We start from the raw sequence: 16,570 nt of genomic DNA on the forward strand, positions 1-16,570 counted from the left end.
TTGGATTCCAAATTAAAAGGAGAAATATAAGACATTTGAATATCATAAGAGTCCATCTGGAAAACATAAAAGTAATGTTTTTAATATTGATTTATCAATTATTATTGATAAAAACAATCATGTTTTTATCAATGATTTATCAAATCACAATCAATTTGTGCATGTAGATTGGCTCCTGGGGTTAAACAAGCAGAAATTCACTTAGGTTACCTTTATAAAGAGGGTTTATTCTGGGAGGCGGAGCTTGCAGTGAGTGGAGATTGCGCCCCTGCGTTCCCGCCTGGGCAACAGAGCGAAACTCCTCTGTCTCAAAAAAACAAAAAAACAAAACAAAACAACAACAAAACAAAACAAAAAAACAAAAAACAAAAAAAGAGGGTTTATTTGGGGGAGCTAAACAAACTGGAATTTAAACTGGGATTACAGAAATTGAGGAGTTTCTGGAGACAGGCTTTTGTCCTGTGTGTCAGCGTGCATTTGTTTGGAAGTTAAGAAAAAAACCAATGAAACTGGCTTAAACAATAAAGGAGACTGAGAGGTTTAACTTAAAAGAAAAAAGAAAAAAAATAAGAGGCAAATCTACAATTTCATGACGCTTGATCCAGCAGGTCCAAAATACCATCAAAGACCCAGTTTCTTTTTTTCTCTCTCTGCTATTCCTTCCATGGTATCAGTTTCATTCTAAGGTTAGCTAATTTCGTGATGCCAAAATGTTTACCATTAGCTCTCAGAGATATACTTTCCTATGTGAGCTGGGAAGAGAGAGAGAGAAAGAGAGAGAATCTTCTCTAGCATTCCTGACGGAAGTCTTGATATGTACTACGATTGCTTGAATAACATTAACAACCTTGAGCCAATCCTGTGGCCAGTTGACATATTAATATGTTGGCTTAGCCTAGGTCACTGTTTTGCCCTGGTGAAACATGGTGGCGTGGGTGGAATCACATACTCAAAATCACACGGCTGCCCAAACAAAAACTGGAGTTTCTGAGGAGAGAACTAATGCAGGGGAGGCAGACTAGGAGTGTTCACTGCGGTCTCCCAAAGCATCTCTGCTTTTCCTCAGCCATCTGCTCCATTTCCCTGTCTCCACTGGCCTGTTTCTCCTGTTTATAATAATTTCCATTCCTTTATAACTTCAATTTATACTTGGCAATCATGGCCTCTCCCCGCTCACATCCCACTTCCACTTATCAAACTATGACTTTTCAGTTTAAGCTCTCATAGGGATGGAAAATCATTTTTGTCCTTTAAATTCTGCCGGACTTAAACAGAAAGTCCAACAGAGGGATGGAAAATTATTTTTATCTCTTAATTCGTATCTCAAAACTGAGATTCTGATAGGTCCAGCTTATCTTTTTGAACAGGTATGTATTGGCTAGCTTGAGGATCGGTTGTCTGTTGTCTTGAATTAGTCATCCACTCCTGTTCCCATAATCTTTTTTTTTTCTTTTTTTTTTTTTTTGAGGCGGAGTCTCTCTCTCATCACCCAGGCTGGAGTGCAGTGGTAGGATCTTGGCTCACTGCAAGCTCCGCCTCCCGGGTTCACGCCATTCTCCTGCCTCAACCTCCCGAGAAGCTGGGACTTCAGGTGCACAACACCATGCCCGGCTAATTTTTTGTGTTTTTAGTAGAGATGGGGTTTCACCGTGTTAGCCAGGATGGTCTCGATCTCCGGACCTCGTGATCCGTCTGCCTTGGCCTCCCAAAGTGCTGGGATTACAGGTGTGAGTGACGGTGCCTGGCCTTTCCTGTTCCCATAATCTTTAAAAGAGAGGTGGGGTTTAAGGGAGTCTAGTCACATAATCCAAAGCATGGCAGCCTGGATGACTGTCTTAGTCCATTAGTGCCGCTATAACAAAGTACCTGAGATTGGTAATTTATAAAGAGCAAAAATTTATTTCTCACAATTCTGGAGGCTGCAAGTCCAGTCATGGTGCCAGCAGATTCAGTGGTTGCTCTCTGCTCTCAAGATGGCACCTTGCTGTAGTATCCTCTAGAGGGGACAAACACTGTCATCACATGGCTAAAGGGCAGAAGGGCAAAAAGGCCTAACCAGCACCCTCCAGCCCTTTTATAAGGCACTAATTCATTCATGAGGAAGGAGTCTTCATGACCTAATCACCTCCTAAAGGTGGCGCCTCTCAGTACTACTGTATTAGGATTCAGTTTCAACATGAATTTTGGAGGAACACAAACATTCAAACTATATCAAGCATCCATTATCGGGCAGGGCATTCCCTGTGGACAGGAACATTGATGAGGCACACCAAATCAAAGGTTGAGCAATCAAACGATGCTCCTTCTCACCTCTTGCTATACAGGTATATGTCTGTTTAAAAAGCAACCCAATTTTACATAAAAAGTATAATTTTACTCTTCGAGTTTCTTCCATAGCCTGTATCATATTTGTTTGCATATATTTAATTTGGGAAAATCTTTGTCTTTTGAAAGTAGAGTTGATTTTTGGAAACAGCTTGAAGTCATTTAGAGATATTTCTGATTAAGGATAATGAAAATAGGTATTATAAATTTGTCAAAAGTGAGGTGTGACTATAAAAAAGAGAGACAAATTATCTTTTGTGGTTCATAAACTGACCCCGAAGGCAATTCCAAGAGGAGTTTTAGAAGTGTTTTGAGCAATGACAGCACATTAAATAAATGTATTATCCTCTTGAGGTGATTGCTTCATTTGAAGGACAAAATTCAGGTGTTTGTTCAGGCTGAGTGTGTGTGTGTGTGTGTGTGTCCTATTACATCATGATTAATCTTCATTCTATAGAAATGAGAGAAACACTGATCCAAGTTCAGGAAGAGCTGATATTCAGTAGGTAGACCTGGTACAGTGGTACTGGATTTTCATACCTGTGATCCATTCTTATTGAAACCAATGTATACTGGTTGATAAGTATTTTTAGTATTACCCTTGATTAGGGCTTCTACCATCACTCTGACTTCCATTGATAAAAGGAGGAACTGAGGGACTACTCTGTAGGAAACATAAATACCACAGGAAAACTCAAAGGCAAAGGTAAGATCATGAACAACCCAGCAAAGGAGTGCAAAGGCGGACTCCAGCTCCCTGTTGTGCCTGTTCTCTAGCCCCTAATATTGTTATAATCAACATACTTCCAGAAGACCTTGGATTTCTCAACATTTCCATTAAGAGTTACAGGCCGGGTGTGGTGGCTAACGCCTGTAATCCCAGCACTTTGGGAGGCTGAGGAGGGTGGATCGCAAGGTCAGGAGATTGAGACCATCCTGGCCAACATGGTGCAACTCCATCTCTATTAAAAATACAAAAATTAGCTGGGCATGATGGTGTGCGCCTGTAATCCCAGCTGCAGTCCCAGCCTGTAGTCCTAAGCTCAGGAGGCTGAGGCAGGAGAATCACTTGAACGCAGGAGGCAGAGGTTGCAGTGAGCCGGGATCGTGCCACTGCGCCACTGCACTCCAGCCTGGGCAACAGAGTGAGACTCCATCTCAAAAAATATATATAAAAATAAAGAGTTGTAGACAGCTGAGAACCATTTAAATGGCATAGCTTTCACCAATAAGCATCAAGCAATGTCCAGTCTGCTGATTTCTTCCTACCAAAACCCAAGGGTGTGGTAAGTATAGCGTCACACTCAGGGAATGGAAGTGTTTTACTTCTGGTGGGCGATGTAGGGAAAAACTGGTTATTTGCCACAGTTATCTAGAATGAGGCCTTCTTTCTTCCTCACATACCAATATCCACTCCCTCATGTATATCTTTTCATTCTTCACACATTAATATCAAGCAGAAAAGGAGGCTCAAATGTGATGTAATTTTATCTACAGGACACATGTAAGTGTTGAGGTATCAGCATATTATGAGGAAAAAGATCAATTCAGACTGGAATTTGAATTCTGGCCCTGGTGCCTACTCATTGTGTTGCTGGAGGAAAGCCCTTGAAAAGTTTTTAACTTCTTTCAACTTCGGTTTCCTCATCTGTACAAAATAGGCAATATTAAATGAGATAACGCATGCACAGCACTCTTAAAGTTTACCTTTTAGCTTTCCAGGTAAAACATAATTAAAACAGGCAGCTCTTTCACTCCACCTTAGGCCCTGTGGAAGTTTCTTGTCTTCGTTCATCAATATTTGCTTAGGTCCTTCTCTTTGTCAGAAACTCTGTTATCTTTGTCAAGGTAGTGGCAGATAATATGCTTTTATAACCCACTCCAATTTCATCTACATCAATTTTTATACCTCAACATTATCCCTAATATTAATTTCCACCTGCTTTTACCTGTATGAAAATATTGTAGTGGCTTTTCTCAGCAGTTAAACTTTCTATAGGGATGAGCTTGAGTCTAGAAGAAACATAGTTGTCATTGGAGTTGTATATGTTGATACGAGCAGGGAAATGAGGTAGGTATAGGACACTGAGACTGAATAACTTGGCATCCCAAGTTGATAGTTTATAATTTATCCAGGAGTCTCATTCTACACTTATCCTGAAGTCATTCTCTATGATCTATTGCTTAATGAAAGAAGAAATTAATTAATTAAGAATATGTGCAAGGAAGCCCTGGGGTTCCATTTTAATGTAAAATAAGTAGCTTACATCTAGTCAAGTGGTTTTAACAACGTAGTTCAACTACAGTCGAAGCAACCTTGAAAAGCATGGCCTAGGCCAGAGGAGCGTGTCTGGAGACTTTTCTTTTACCGCCTAAACTGTTTCTTTTACCATCAGTTAATGATTGTAGACATGAGATCATGATCTGCAGTTGAATCACTTTTGGGGTCCATGACATCATTTAGATTCATGGCCACAGTTTCAATTCTGAACCCCAAGTAGCCATTTTGTAAATCCTGTCACTGGTCACATGGCTATCATTTCTCTTTTATATACTTGTCTCATTGCCTTGGTTTCATTTGTTTTCGTGGCTCCTTTATTTACCAACCTATTAACTTCTTGCATATGTGTAGTACTCATTTTTGTTTTTCTAGAGCCGAGTACAGTGTTTAGATGATCAATAACTGTTTACTGAATGAATAAAAATCAAAAGAGAACAACAAAAAAAGCTGTTTCTGCTTCAAGACACGATTATTAGACAAACCAGTAGTGTGAAAATCAACCAAATTTTCATCACCTCCACTGATGAAGGATGATCTCCTTTACATGGGGTTGGTTCTAGCTTCCTGGTTAGTTCTTCTGTTTCTAGGTGAAACTCTCAGAAGCCCCTTTTCATGCTGCCTTCTGTTTGTAGGGACCTCAGGTTATTCCTCCTACTCAGTGACACCATCTCATTAGTTTTGCAGAAAGGTGAGATTTACAACTTTTGTAGAAGTTTTCCTGTACAGACTAACAGGGAAGGAAGCTATAACTTCTTGAATTAGCACAACATATTTGCCTTCCTTCCGGCTGCCATAAATTCTTAGGATGACACAGAACCAACATTTCAGATGATTATATCTGGCTTGTAAATTGTCCTCCAAATTGCCGCCTTTTCCCCCTAACCTACACCTGGAGAACTAAGGTATAGGAATAGTTTTGACCTCTGGCCTTAGAGTCAAGGTTAATTGGCAGCAAGACCACATGACTAACCCATTCCTTTCAAGTCAAGCCTTAGGTATTCTACCAGATTATTTTTTCAGAAGTATTTGATTTTTTTTTAACCACAAAGTTTTGTATTGACAAAACCTCTGTTACAAGACTTTGTCCAAAATTCTTCAAAAAATGTCCAAGTCACACTTAACTCTTTGGAAACTAGACTGTCTGACAAAGAATTTGCTAGTGATTGTTAGCAACAGGTAGGTCACAACTGGCCTTGGGACACTTGAAAATTGTACACATTGCACTCTGAATAATAAATTAAAATTTATTTAGAAGAAATATTTATAAGTTAACCCAGTTATGGTTAACAAACCATAAAGAAAATACATTTTATTTTTAGTTTCAAGATAGAAAAGACAGTGGCAGGCTTTAGGCTAGTATGCCTTAGGAAACAAGGTGAGAAGCCAAAGGAAATCTTTCTGTATTTGTATACATTTGAAAGAAGCAGAAGAACGTGAGCTCTCTTCAGGTTGACATCAAAAAGTGACTGTGCATGATTTATAATGCATGCAGAAAACATAGTTACTTCTCAAAACCATTAGTTAGCTTTATTTTGTCCTAGTTTAGAGCCCCAGATAGGAGAACTCCGTAATAAGCTTTTGGGGAGGGACAAATGTTGGCAATCATGCTTTCCAACAAGAGATTTCAGAGAAGTCACAAAACCAAAGAAACCATTTCCCTGGTTTCTTTCTGTTTGCTGGGCAAATATACAAAGCTTCTTGTCAACTTTACAGTCAATTATGGATACCAAACTGGAAAAAAAAAAAAAAAAAAAAAACAGTGAGACACAGGTGACGCTTGAACAATTCTGAGAAGCACTCAGAAAAATTAATGTCATTCATAGAGAAATATGTGCTAAGTGCTGGTTAATTTTCTTCTCTGTCATCTATTTCTTCAGTTTCAGCAAACATCATGATGTCAATGAGAACTCACAGGTGCTGCTCCTTGGACAGGACCGGGATCTGAAGGAAGGAGTTTAGAGAGCTTTGTTCCTACTGGAGTCGTCCACGCAAGTTGCTTCACTTCTCTGAACCTCAGTTGAGTTTAGAAAGTGTCTTCAATGCCCCAGTTCAGCTTAATGTAGTCCTTGGATTGTCATACTCTCTGCCTAGATTAAAAACATCTGAGGTAAGACATAGAAAGAAATAAAAAGTTTAACTCTTTGCCAGTTAAAGAAGAAAGGGACAGAGGGAAGGAAAGAAGGAAGGAAGGAAGGAAGGAAGGAAGGAAGGAAGGAAAGAAGAAGGAGGAGGGAGGAAGGAAGGAAGGAAAGAAGAAAGGAGGAGGAAAGAAGGAAAGAAGGAAAGAAAGAATGAAAGAAGGAAAGGAAGGAAAGAAGGAAAGAAAGAAAGAAAAAGAAAGGTGGGTTGCTAATTTATAGACTCCCCGGGGCTACACATGGCTCCTATTTTCCCAGCAATGATCCTAGTCAGGAAAAAGCAACAGACACTAGGGGCAGCTCAGCTCACCTACCCTGTCTCTCACCTGAGCTCTCTCATTCTTATTTGGCAGGGACCCCTGAGGATCCATCGCCTGTAACTGGACTTCAAAACACTAACAATCCTCAGAACAAGGATGACTGAAGAAAACAAAAACAAAAAAAAATCCCCTAACAATCCAAGGCAAAGTCAGACAGGCCAGGTTCTGCTTCTTAACCCCTTGAATACTATGCATTTAAATAAATGTATTATCTCAGAGAAGAATGTTTGCTCACTGTAGCAGAGAAACATTTGCCTCCACTGTTGTGTATAGATAGTGCTTTAATACGACCAAAATATTTAGAAATTATTCTTTTATCTTTTTGTGATGTAGAAGTTTTTTGTTTTTCAGACAGGGTCTCGCTCTGTCACCCGCACGAGTGTAGAGGCGCCATCTCAGCTCACTACAACCTCTGCCTTCCGGCCTGAAGCTATCCTCCTGCCTCATCCTCCCTAGTAGCTGAGACTACAGGTGTGCACAACCATGCCCAGCGAATTTTGTACTTATTTTTGCAGAGACAGGGTTTCACCATTGTTGCCCAGGCTGGTCTTGAACTTCCCAGCTTACATGATCCACCCACCAAGGCCTCCCAAAGTGTTGGGATTACAGGCATGAGCCAACACACCCCATTTAGAAGTATTTTTAAGTTTTAATTTTATTTATTTTAGAGACAGGGTCTTGCTCTGTTGCCCAGCCTGAAGTGCAGTGGGATGATCATAGCTCACTGTAACCTCGAACTCCTGGGCTCAGGTGATCCTCCTGTCTCAGCTTTCCTAATAGCTAGGGTCTACAGGCGGGTGCCACCCTACCCTGCTAATTGTTTTATTTTATTTTTTGGAAAGAAAGGGTTTCACAATGTTGCCCAAGCTTGTCTCAAACTCCTAGCCTTAAGCGGTTCTCCTGCCTTGGCCTCCCAAAGCATTGGGATTATAAGCATAAACCACTGCGTCTGGCCAGAAGTTATTAAAAAAAAATGACAGACTAAAATGGGGCTCACAGTTGGGCAACTTTCAGTCATCTGGACTTGTCTCAAATAACATTCAGTCTTAGTAAAATAAGAGAGAAGAGACTTTAAGTCACTTGCTTAAAGCACCCAAACTGCTTCCTGTCAGAAGCCAGGGGCATCTTTTGCTCTGTTTGCGTGTGTTTGCTCTTTTGGAGGTGAGAGCAGCCATTAGGAAGTCTTTCCTCAGGCCAGTATTACATCAGGGCTGCAGTATAAATAGGCTAAACTCAACATGGTTTTTGGCAGAGCTTTTTTTTTTTTTTTTTTTTTTTTTTTTGCACCTGGGGAAAAAAGTGAAGGCCAGGATTTTTGTAGAGTTCAACTCTTTGTGTTGTCCCCAGATACATCCTCCTCTTCCCCCTCCCTAGTAGCTAACTTTTCCATTTTGTAAAGCACGTGTTCCTTGGCAGCAAACTCCTTTCCTGATTTAAGAGTTAGAGCATGCAACCCAGGTCCGGCCAATGAATGCATTTTCTCTACCAGCCTCAGCGAATCCAGAGGGGCGCTGTGACCAAAGCTGCTCCCATCAGAGGAATCATTAGCAATACTGAAATGCTTTTTTTCCTTCTTGGCTGTGAGAAGCACATAGCTCCAGGAAGTTGGTGATGTCATTTGAGCACCACGGTAGGAGTCATCTTTAGGATGAAGTGATAGCCTGGAAGGCAGAGCAAAGAATGAACTAAACACTTGGTGACAATGTTGGGTGGCTGGATCAAGCCTCGTTTGATATTTCTGGATTTTTCACCCACAGAAGGCCTTATATCCCTGTTTGTTGTTTAAATCAGTTGGAATTGTGTTTTTTTTAAGTGCAGTTGAATGAATTCCAACTGAGAGAGGAATAAGGGGAGAGCAGAGTGATTATAGGATAAAGGTGGGGCCTGGGAGCCAACTGTTGATTTATCATGGACCTGAGAGTAACTGGGTATATCTCCTTCAGCCAAGGGCAGATATCCTAAACCCTTACTCTCAGAGATCAACACAGTCTCTCTGAAATCTTTACCCTCATAAAAATGAGGATAAATATGTCTTTGTTTTGTTATATTGAGATGATTAAATCTAGTATTTTTGTGGGAAAGAGAGATACCTCAGTTCACTGGTGTGTGGTGTGTCCGCACAAGTGCTGATGGAGAAGGCATGGTTAGCTGGATAAAATACATGCCATTGGCGTCCTTCCTCACCACATGAATGCGTGAAATCTCAACGGGCGGCAGAGAAGCAGCACAGAAGGCAACTGCCTTGGCCAGAGGTTTCAGGTCAACTACCCCGGGATCTGAATTACGCTGCAGAGTTGAGTAGAAACTAGTGTGTGGAATAAAAATGCTTAAAAGTTGTATTTAAAGATAAATAGTTACATTAAAAACTCTCCTTCACTGGAGAGGCTTTTTAAAAAGACAAGGATTAAAATGTCACGGCCTGTGTCAGGTATCGAAAACAATGTCCTCCCCCCTTTTCTGAGGGGAGGGTCTGCCATGGTGATTTAAGCAGAGAGAAAGCAGGGACCTGCGGCCTGAGAGGAGGCTGAGAAATGACGGGGAGCATTCCTAGGGATGCAGAAATGCAGAACGCAATGCCTTCGTTGACGTCTCTGAAACCTGGTGGGATTGAGTTCATAACCAGAATGGGAGCAGTCCTATCAGGGCATTAGAATTCAAGAGAGCTAATTTGGGGGAATTAAAAAAAAATCTAGTGAGTATGGTATTGAAGGAGGGAATACTAAAGCCCAGGAGAAGGGCAGGCTGCTGGAATATCCACCATAATTAAAGCAGATTACAATTGCTCTGAGAAAAGAGGGACGCAAGGAGTTAGAATATCCAGTGCGCCCGTCGAGACTGATGGGACGGAGGCTCTGTAATGGCAGTGAGGAAATTGGGAGGGAACCCTAGAGAAATTTTTCATAATACCTATTCTTTTTTTTTTAAAGAGGAAATGATAATTATGACAAAAACCGGAATGGAAAAGCTGAATAAAGTAGCTATGTGAAAGGAGAGGCATTTGTGTCTCATATGGGGAAGCAAAGCTAGCAAGGCCACTAATACAAATCAGAATATATGAAGCAATAATCTGTTTTTAAACTCTTTCAAAATGAGCGGCAGGGAAAAAAAAAAAGAAACTTTAAAAAAAAAACCTGACACCCCTGTTAAAGTCACAAAGCAGAAAAAAATAATTTTGAACAGGTACACTGACATATTTGGAAATCAACAGAACTAGATGACAGACACAGGGTAGCTGTTAAAGAAGACAGATGACAAATTTAGACCCGACGATTTTTTTCTCTCCCTTCGGAGTGGGAAAGGGAGTGTGGAGAAGGCTTTGAATCTGTTTGATACTTTTCCTTCATTTTAATTCTATTTTTTTTAAAGGAACTACATCAGAAAGTTACCAATACCATTCTATAGTAATTAAAATAAAGTAAAGCAAAACAGACTGAGCCATAAATGAAAACTCAGGAATGTTAACAAATAAGTGAAAGTGTGGTATGTGAAAAGAAGGTAGTGGCTATTAACAGGACTATAGAAATAAACCTGGAAAATACCCCTTGAAAAGCCTGAAGATACCACTTTAATGAAATTAAAAATTGTCCCACTCTATTTGACACATCTGTGAGCCTAACAGCAGCACCACTCACAAAAATAGCTGTACAGCAGATAGTCCTGGGCAGGTCCACCTGATGGCCTGTGAATTAAGTACATATGTCAATCAGCTGGCATCTCATATTTATGGAACATTCATGATGTGCAGAGCATTGGTTACCCTTTATGGGCAATTTCTACCTTCAAGAAGTATGAGGCTACTTGAAAACAAAGTAACACATGTATACAAATAGTTACTAGCATAAAGCAGTATAGGCTAAGCACACATCAGGCTCACGAGAACGCAGCACAGCTGCGACCCAAGTTTAGAATTCAGGTATAGAAGACTATAGAATTGTAGGCTGGAGTAGAAAGGCAGAATTATCCAACATTATTTTTTTAAAGGTGGAGTTAGGAGAGGGCAAGTAGTTTATCAATCTACCTGGAGTAGAAGAATTTGAAAGTGGGAACTGAGATTTCACCAAAAATAAAAAAGTAATTGAGAATGGATTATAAACCTGAAAGTGAAATGCAAAATAATAAAACATCTAAAAGAAAACATAAGAAAATATTGACATATTGTCATGATCTTGGGGACTTTTTAAACAAGATACAACAAAGCACTAAACATAAAATATACATTAGTTGAACTACATTAAAATTAAGAACTTCTCAATCAAAAGCAGCCATTAAGAGAGTAAAAAAGCAAGTCACAGACTGAGAGAAGGTATCTGCTATCTACATATCTACACATACATGTCTCATATATACACATATGTATTTACATGTCATATATACACGTATCTACACATCTACACATATACATGTCATATATACACATGTATTTTTATATATGTACATATATTTGGAAATATATGTAAACTATCTGGCAAACAACTTATATATACAATATATAAAAAGCTTCTATTAAAAAAAGAAAAAGAAAGTTGCCAAATTAAAAAAATGGGAAAAGACTTGAACAGGCACTTCACAAAAAATGATATCCAAATGGCTAACAAGCATAGGAAAAGGTGATCAATGTAATTAGCAGAAAAACAAAAATTAAAATCATAATGAGATGTTACTACACACCTACTGATACGGGAGGGGGCAGGGCAGTGCTGGGTAGAGAGAGGCAGGTCCCTGGCTAGGGCTCCACTCCCACGGAGCTAGGTGAGGACAGGCACTCCTGCTTTCACACCCAAATGTTGCATTTTCCAAGACCATCCTGGCCTGCCACACCCCTACCCTGTGTCTATAAACACCTGAGACCTGGACGGGTACAGTGGCTAATGCCTGTAATCCCAGCACTTTGGGAGGCCAAGGGGGGTGGATAATGAGGTCAAAAGATTGAGACCATCCTGGCCAACATGGTGAAACCCCGTTTCTACTAAAAATTAGCTGGGCGTGGTAGTGCTGCCTGTGGTCCCAGCTACTTGGGAGGCTGAGGTAGGAGAATTGCTTGAATCCGGGAGGCGGAGGTTGCAGTGACCCAAGATCCTGCCACTGCACTCCAGCCTGGCGACAGAGCGAGACTCCGTCAAAAAATAAAAAAAAGAAAAAAGAAAAAACCCAAGACCCTAGCAGGCAGACACACAGGCAGCCAGACGTCAAGACGAATACATCGGCGGAAGAAGACACAAGTAGCTGGTTGGTGAGAGGATGATGTGGAAGCACACTGGCGGAAGAGCACACCACAGACGCCAGCACTCAAGCAGGCCATCAACTGATGGGATGAGGCAGAGTCTGACCTGGGCAATGGGAGAAGCGCCTGGGCACTGAGCAGCCCAACTCCAGAGAAAAAACCGTCTCCCTTCTGGCTCCCCCTTTGGCGATCGGCGAAGACTACTTCCACTCAATAACACCTTGTACTCATTCTCCAAGCCCACGTGTGATAGGATTCTTCCACTACACCAAGGCAGGAACTCAGGATACCGAAAGCCCTGTCCTTGAGAGAAGGTAGTGGGTCTAATTGAGCTGGTTAACAAGCTGCCTATAGATGGCAAACTAAGAGAGTACCCTGTAACACACACCCACTGGGGCTTCAGCTCTAAACATTCACCCCTAGACACTGCTCTCAGGTTGGAGCCCCACAGCCTCCCTGTCTGTATGCTTCACTAGAGGTCTGGGCAGCGGGGCACTGAAGAAACAAACCACACCCCCATCATATGCCCTGCAAGGGGCCAAGGGAACCTTCCTGTTTCACTACCAGAATGGTGAAAATTGAAAGGACTTACAATACCAAGTGTTGGCAAAGATGTGGGTGGAACAAATGGAATTCTATGTATTACTTGCTGGTTGGAGTAAAAATTGCTTAAACTCCTTTGGAAACTATTTGGTAATTTCTATAAAGCCAAACATTTATACACTCTACCAGAAATTCTACTTCTAGGAATACACCCAACAGAAATGAGTGCTTATGTTCACATACACACACACGTACAGAAATATTCATAGCAGTTTTTTACAGTACCCCCCAAAGAGGAAACCATTTGTTCATAAATAAAAAAAAAAAACAAGTAAATTATGATATATACACAAGATAGAGCACTATGAGTATTGAAAAAGAACAGCTCTACATAATGGTATCTTATTATGCCCAGTGAATAAAGGAAGCCAGACATAAGGGTACATGTTGTATAACTGCATTCATGTGAAATTAAAAACAGGAAAAACCAATCCATGTTGATTATGGTTAGAATAGTGGTCACCCTTGGGAGTATAGTCTGGAAGGGGGAATGAGAGAGCTTTCTGGGGGATTGGTAACTTGGATTCAGTAATGGCTTCTTGGGTGGATGCATCTGTAAAACATTTACTAAATCTTTATACTTAAGATTTGTGCCCTTAATTGTATGTAATTCACACCTCAATTTAAATGGAGGTATCAGAAAAAAACAATTGAAGAGGAAATTAAGAAGAAAAAATATAAATATTTATTCTTTCTTACATCCCCTTCAGGATTTAGGAGTCAGATTATGGAAAGTACCTAATCACAGGATGAGGAAGGTGATTCTGTTTTGTTGGCAATAATAAGCTGCTGCAAACTTTTTGGGCAAAGTTGATATTTTAGGAAGATTAACTTTACATGTAAATATGGAGAAAAAAATTGGAAAAGAGGGGGAAAGGGAAACAAAGAAAGTCATTAAGAAGCAGTTATGGGCCGGGTGCAGTGGCTCACGCCTGTAATCCCAGCACTTTGGGTGGATTATGAGGTCAGGAGTTCGAGACCAGCCTGGCCAATATGGTGAAACCCATCTCTGCTTAAAATACAAAAAATTAACTGGGTGTGGTGGCTGGTGCCTATAGTCCCAGCTACTTGGGAGGCTGAGGCAGCAGAATGGCGTGAACCTGGGAGGCGGGGCTTGCAGTGAGTTGAGATCACACCACTGCATTCCAGCCTGGGGGACAAAGCGAGACTCCGTCTCACAAAAAAAAAAAAAAAAATTAGCCGGGCGTGATGGCATGTGCCTGAAGTCCCAGCTACTGGGGAGGCTGAGGCAGAAGAATGGCTTGAACCCGGGAGGCAGAAGTTGCAGTGAGCCGAGATCATGCTACTGCACTCCAGCCTGGGTGACAGAGCAAGACTCCGTCTCAAGAAAACACAAACAAACAAAAGAAGCAGTTATGAAAATCCAGCAAGAATTCCATCATGTGTACATTGTACATGAAATAGTCTGTTTTCCCACCTTAGGATACAATAATAAATGAATTTTAATTTTTCAGTCAGTCAGTTGAGATCCCATTTACATGTATTTTTAGGAACTGTAGTATTTCACTTTTGAGGTTCACCCAATTCTGAATTGTCCAGGAACTCTGGGGGATTGCACTGTTCAAAGTACGGCAGAACTGTATCACACTTCAGCCGCTAAGTGTCACTGCTGGAAGACTGGTTCTGCACTTGCAGGGATACAGAGGGGGCATGCATGCCTTCCCTGGGGAAGCAAAGTAATACATTTTTAATTCAATTTCATTTGGTTAGCTATTTTTTTCTTCAAACCTCAACACTGTTCTATGGTGGCTGGATCCAGATGGCCTTCCGGACTCAGGCATAGGTTGTGCTGAAATCAGTTCTCCAATCCAATCCTTAGGTGATTGTGTTGAGTTGAAGTCACAGACCAGGCCCCTGTACTCACTAGTAGGTATTTCTTTGGGGGCTTTTTAGACCTCTTCTGTCAGTGCACCTTGGACAGAGCAACTGCAGTGGGACATGAGACCTACCTATCACCTTGAATCTTGGAGAACCAGAGAGCTTTGATCTCCTTATAAAAATTGCTCAACTCTTTCCAGAACTTTCTATACTTAAGGACCTCACATGGCACCATCTTTTTCAAGCCACTATACAGTTTGCTATGGGCCTTTCCCTACGGTAAGACACCTAAACGTTCTTCCTCACACATTGTTAACAAGAAGGGTCCATTCAGGTGAGGCCTATCATGATGATAAAAATCTGCCCCAAAACTATTTGATATTTTCATTTGTGGGCAGAGATACAGCTGAAATCATTTCTAAAATTACACCTTATCAGGTAAGTAAAGCATTATATAAATAGCCTTTGCTAAAAAAAGATAAAAAATTTAAAAAATGGAAAAATCAAACAACCTAAACTAAGTTCATTTGCTTCTATTTAGTATATGATAAGTGACTGAAAATTCTTATCCATCATATGCTAAAACAATAGCTGGCCTATTTTATATAAAGAAAAATTAAACTAGAATTTATGACTACTTAAAGAGGCTAAAATAAAAATAAAATAAGCAATTAAATTAACATGTGTAGATGGTATAGAGGGATAAAAAGTAGACGTGGGGCCGGGCACGGTTGCTCACGCCTGTAATCCAAGCACTTTGGGAGGCCGAGGTGGGTGGATCACGAGGTCAGGAGATCGAGACCATCCTGGCTAACATAGTGAAACCCCGTTTCTACTAAAAATGCAAAAAATTAGTCAGGTGTGGTGGCAGGTGCCTGTAATCCCAGCTACTTGGGAGGCTGAGGCAGAAGAATGGCATGAATCCTGGAGGCGGAGCTTGCAGTGAGCTGAGATAGTGCCACTGCACTCCAGCCTGGGTGACAGAGCAAGACTCTGTCTCAAAAAAAAATAAAATAAAATAAAATAAATAAATAAATAAATAAAAGGAGACTTGGAACTCGAAAAATTGAATTCAAATCATGTTTCTGCTATTTATTAGCTGTGTGAGCTTATCAGTTTATTAATTTCTGAGCCTCAGTTTTAAAACATGAAAAACAAAACATGTTCAAAAAGTTACTGTGAGACCATTATGAAAGCATCTAGCACACAGCTGGTCTAATATCAAAATGTCAGTATTTTTTTTTTTTTTTTTGAGACGGAGTCTTGCTCCGTCGCTCAGGCAGGAGCGCAGCGGCACGATTTCTGCTTACTGCACTCTCCACCCGCCCCCTCGCCTCTCCCCCAGGCTCAAGTGATTCTTCTGCCTCAGCCTCCCGAATAGCTGGGATTACAGACATGCGCCATCACACCCGGCTGATTTTTGTATTTTTAGTAGAGACAGGGTTTCATCATCTTGGCCACGTGGTCTTGAACTCCTGATCTCAGATGATCTGCCCGCTTCGACCTCCCAAAGTGCTGGGATTACAGGCGTGAGCCACCACGCCCGGCCAGTCAGTGTTTCTAAACTAAAACCTGTCTGGGGATGGGAGAATAAGTTTTTTAACAGATGAGTTTCAAGGTGAGTAGTTAAGTCCTTATTTGTTTATTCATTTGCCTTCATTAGTAATTTGGAAAATGAAGCAAACCAGATAAAAGTGACAGTAAATTGCGAAGTAAATTGTGGGATAAATTGTAAGGTATAGTTTTAAAAGAACATAAAATGCTTGAAATAGGTGGTCATTTTCTTAGGCCTGTCATAGGTAAATTTGATGAGGTGGAAGAAAATGCCTCAGACTATTTGAAA

The sequence above is a fragment of the Macaca thibetana genome, chromosome 1 (assembly GCF_024542745.1).
Source record: "Macaca thibetana thibetana isolate TM-01 chromosome 1, ASM2454274v1, whole genome shotgun sequence".
In the NCBI taxonomy this organism is placed as follows: Eukaryota; Metazoa; Chordata; class Mammalia; order Primates; family Cercopithecidae; genus Macaca; species Macaca thibetana.